Source organism: Nicotiana tabacum, chromosome 24 (genome assembly GCF_000715075.1).
Source record: "Nicotiana tabacum cultivar K326 chromosome 24, ASM71507v2, whole genome shotgun sequence".
Lineage (NCBI taxonomy): Eukaryota > Viridiplantae > Streptophyta > Magnoliopsida > Solanales > Solanaceae > Nicotiana > Nicotiana tabacum.
In genome coordinates, this window is record NC_134103.1 from 109,157,697 (window position 1) to 109,163,278 (window position 5,582).

The window sequence follows — 5,582 nt, forward strand, 5'->3', positions numbered from 1 at the left end:
CTTTTACTCTCGTGGTGAATGCAGTGATGTGGTCACGTGGATCGGTCGTTCCATCGTATTTTGGGATGTCAGGCATTTTGATTTTTTGGAAATTGGTAATGGAGTTGTGCTTGGTTTCCATGGTTGTTGTGAATATTTGTCGAAATCAACTCCTTTGATCACAGGTGGTACAACGGGTATTTTCTCAATACGGTCACTTTGTTCTTTCACCTGTTTCTGCAAGGTTAGTATTAAAGTTTATAAACCAGAATTATTAGGTGTACTTGGTCTCCCATCACGTGACTTGTTGGGAGTTCCTCCGCTTCCAGAATTAACCAACCCTGACCGTGGAATTTCCACAGTTACAGTAATGTTTGGTGGAGGTGTGGGTGGCACAGCTGGTAGTCCCCTCACGAAAACCTGGAGAGCATCATTCATGTGCTCAGCAATTAACTGCTTCACAACATCCTGCTCGACAGTTTGTTCATTTCCATGTTGTTCATTGTTATGAGTAGTGGATCTTTCTAGTGATGCTTCTCTTGAATTGCGTGGGGTTCCCTCAGGTGATGGAACTGGAGTTCCTTCCACCTGTTGGTTGTTGTCATTGACATTCGACATGATTCAGTTGAGAGAGAGTGATTTGGAAAGTAAGAGAAGATTATCAGATTCCTGGTAACGGAACCAATTTGTTTAACCAAAGAATTTGATTCTTAGTCAAAGCCTATTTTTAGAAATACTCGGGTTACTGATAATCAAGAAATTCAATATTCTCTCATAAATAAGAAAGGAAATTAGAAGAAAAAATGACAAAATAATCGATTGAAAGCACAAGAAAGTAGTTATATTCCAATAATAATCAGAGCCCGTCTTTACAAGTGAAATTCCCTTCCCTTATATAGGAATTTACAAATATAACGTTTCTTCCCTTTTATGACCGAATCATTATGAGCATTAATGGCATTAATGAAACGTTATAATTGGCAACCGTAACTGTTTATGAAGATTTTGTAATAGTTCCGATTCTTCTTTCACATTAATTAGAGGTTCATGAATCTTCCCTCTTTACTATCTTGATTCATCCTGCATATTTCTCTTCACTGAGTAATTTAGGCTCGAGCAACCGTACCTTTTCGTCTCATGAGTGATTTGCTCGTACCTGTTATAAATTGTGAATCTTTTAATGCGACACTCCAGTTGTCATCTTCTTAGTGATCCATATATCTTGCCTTGTCATCCTCATATAATTCCACGTGTAATATTTATTTATTTTTTACTAATACGGTAGACTGGTAGTCCTATCTATTTGTTTGAAAACCCAACATAGCTGAAGCTTTGGCAATAAGAAAAGCAATTCAAATGGTTGTGAAGTATAGTCGGAAGAATTTAAGTATTTTGTCAAATTCCTCAACAACGGTTCGGATGCTAAATGAAAGCATTGATCCTTCATGGGAGGTGAATACTGTTTGAGAAGTATATAAGTGAGCATTTTACGTAGTGTTTGATTGATCTTTCTTTTAAGTATATAAATAGGCATTTTACTACTTGTAGCCTCTCCCGGCTCAAACGCAAAACTGCAAATATCTTTCTATTCCGATATCATATCGACAAACGGTTTAATGCGTTAGAAACTAGACTCGCATATATTCAATTTGATATGTGGAGCATCCTGTAATTCCAAGTATATTAAGTTATCTAAGTTTTTTCGATTAACTATTTAGTGAAGTCCCTTGATTTGGCAAACTTACCTGTGTAGATCGCCAGTGAGGCTTCATCATGCTTTGTACCCACTACTAGAAAACAGGCAAAACCCGTCCAAAGAATATTGACCGAAATCGGTGAGAAATAAATCAACCGAAATCGGTCAGAAAATAAGTAAATTGGTCGCAAAAGTCAAAGAAAATATTTCTGGCAACGGAAATAGCGGTCTCACAACAAAGATATAAAATTTCTGACCGATTTCGGTCGAAAATTTGTCAATCTTTGACCAAGACCTGGTCATACTTGCATATTATTTACTAAAATAATATTTAATTAAAAAATTTCAAATTTACCGACCGAAATCGACTCGGTATATTTGAAATTATTTTTTAATTAAATTTTTCCGACCGAATTCGGTCAGAAATTTAATTTTAAAAATTTAAAATATTTATATAAATAGATTTTAAATAAATATATATATATATATATATATATATATATATATATATATATATATATATATATATATATATATATATATATATGTGTGTGTGTGTGTGTGTGTGTGTGTGTGTGTGTGTGTGTGTGTGTGTGTGTATGGACACTATATCCTATTTGTGTATGTATATATACATATATCTACATAATATTTAATTAATTTATCATCCTAAATTGTAATATTCAATATGTAATTAATTTTATATTTATATGCATACACACATATACTCTCTCTCTCTTTCTCTCTCTCTCTCTCTCTCTCTCTCTCTCTCTCTCTCTCTCTCTCACACACACACACACATATATATATACGCGCGCGCGTGCGCACACAGATAATCTTGAATGTTTTATTCTCGTTCACCTTATTAGTACTTTGCTCGAATATTTCATCAGTGGATCAATTGGGAATTCAATTATATTCGATTAAATCTTAATATAACACATTTAAAAATAAAGTGTATAGTTCTATAAGATGTAGTGCTATATTAATATTTAAGTTTTAGCAACAACTTAATATAATTGGATACAACTTAATATAATTGGATACAACTTAATATTGGATATAATTTATATTAAGTTGGATAGAACTTAATATTGAATTTTCAATTGATCCACCGATGAAGTATCCGAGCAAAGTACTAATAAGGTGATCGAGAATAAAACATTCAAGACTGTGTCGATTGTACACATCTTGAAGCATCTAGTCACTCATTATACCGGAGCATCTAGTCACTTAAACTCCAAGATTTATTTTCTTATTTAGTCACCGATCAAGCATTCGAGTATGAACAGTTGAGAATAAATCATCAACACTAGTCATATGTATGTAAGTGTAAATTATCGAGTTTAATTGACATAATCGTTGGATATGTGTAAATATTAATTTAATGAAAATACCGACCGAAGTGGGTCGGTTTTTGTCAATTTATATAAATAGCTTTTAAATAAATAATATTTAATACTTAATTGATATATATATATATATATATATATATATATATATATATATATATATATATATATATATATATGCGCGCACACACACACATAATCTTGAATGTTTTATTCTCGATCACCTTATTAGTACTTTGCTCAGATACTTCATCAGTGGATCAATTGGATACTTCATCAGTGAATAAATAATATTTAAATCTAACATTAAATTACCGACCGACTTCGGTCGGTATTTAAATTAAATATTTTTTTTTAATTTAACATTAAATTACCGACCGAATTCGATCGGAATGGTCGTTGTCAAACGGGTCAAAGGCCACTTAAACTTATCGATCGAAATTTCCGACCGAAGTCGGTGGGAAATTTTTAATTTAGATCTAGTCCGGACGGGATTTTCTCCATTTCGCCTCTTTTCTCTATCTCTCTTCTTTCAAGGTAAGATTATCCTGCTATCTTTCAAGGTAAGATTAAGGCTAGTTGTTTGGTTAATCTTTTTAGTTGGGCTAATCTTTCCCCTGTAAATAACTCAGATCACTTCCTGGAATTTGTCACTCCTTAGCTGTATAAGTTTTGTGTCTCTTCTGTTCGTAAATTTGCATCCCCTGGAATCTGTATGTCTTAATGATACCAAGCTGGACTGTTTCATACTTACAGTGCATGGCATACATGAAATGGCAGTAAGTCTACTTCACTGTGCTGTTTTGATGTTTTTTTGGCATATTTGTATTATCATCAGGATCTCAATGGACCCAAAAAAGAAGAAGATGGTATTAATACATCATTTTATCAGAGCGGCAGAGGCTAGCTAAGAAACTAGTAATATATTTCAGATATTTACATCTCAGTTTGCTGCTAAACTTCTGCAGTAGAATTATGCCTGAACAATAAGTAAATGATGTTATAATATTAAACTACTGATGATTGACATATCCAAAGAGGAGATGTAACCATACTGTTGGACCCTTACTACAGCTTGGTTAATTTCGAATGGCAAGGAAAGGTAAACTCCTTCATGTATTATTTAGCTTTCACAATAATTAGTCAACCAAACTTTTCCCTCTCCTAACTTATATGTAACTTTTTATCTTTTGCCACAGCTTTACCAGTTCAAGTCTGTGCAAGTGAATTTACCGGATCAAGTTCTTGTAAAAATGTATAATTTTATATTTTAACAATACCGACCTATTGCAGTCGAAAATGAATAATTTTAAAAAAAATGAATAATTAAATTACCGACCGAATTTTAAAATAATTAAAAAATTATTTATAACAATACCGACCAACGTCGGTCGGTAAAATTAATTTGTGTCAGACATTTGGTCAAACTGCGTTGACAGTTACCAACCGACTTCGGTCGGAAAAAAGCAACCGACTTCGGTCGCTCCCTGTTTGCGACCATTATTTTATTGACCAATTGTAAACGGTCGAAAATCGGTCGATTTTTGTTGGATTCCGATCGATTTCAGTCGGTTTTTCTGGACGCTTTTTGGCAGTTTTTTAGTAGTGACCGTTGAGTACATGGTTTGCTTAATGCTTATTTTAAATTCTTTTGGAAAGAAAAAAAAAATTAAAAGACGACAAATGAGAGCATTCTTGCTAGATTTTAGAAAATGGTAGCTCATTAGTAAAATTGTTATCTTGTACTCTCTTTGTTTCAATTTATATGATATTTTGTAGATTTCAAGAGTCAAAATAGTTAACTTTAACCAAACTCCTCTTTCTATTATTCTTATTTCAATCAAGTGTCCACTCACAGTGGAAAAAAGAGAAAGATAAAGTATTTCATGTACCATGAAAAATCAAAGAAATAGAAGTGTTCTTGTCATGATTCCAAAAAAAAAAAATTGTAAAATATCAACTATCTACCAAGACTACAAACAACAAACAATAACAACCACCCAGTGTATTCTCACAAATGAAGTTTCGGGAGGGTAGGATGTACGCAACTTTACATTTACCCTGGAAGGGCAGAGAAATTATTTCCGATAGACCCTCACCTAAAGAAAAGATGAAAGAAGCATTGATAGCAAGTAATAACAATACATGATATTTAGAAAACTGAAACCAAAATAGCAAAGAAAAAAATGATAAAAGTACTGATAGGCGATAGGAAGTAATAACAATACAAGTTATGTAGTAATAGCAATCTACCAAGTCTACCCAGACTCAGAGTAAAATAACTTTTGTACATTTGATTAAGCACTTCGAGTAGTCAAACTTACAACTATAATAACAATCTGAATAATATTTTTGGGGAGAAAATATAATTACTAGTACAGGTATCGTTAATTTTGTCCATCAAAAATTAGACAAATAAGAAAAAATCATATAACTTTTTTTTGGTCTCTGCTAGCAATTGTATTAGGTATATTGACTGCACGAGAACTTCTCACACCAAAGGTTGGAAGTAGGGGTGTTCATCGGTCGGTACGGTACGATATTTAGACATTTCG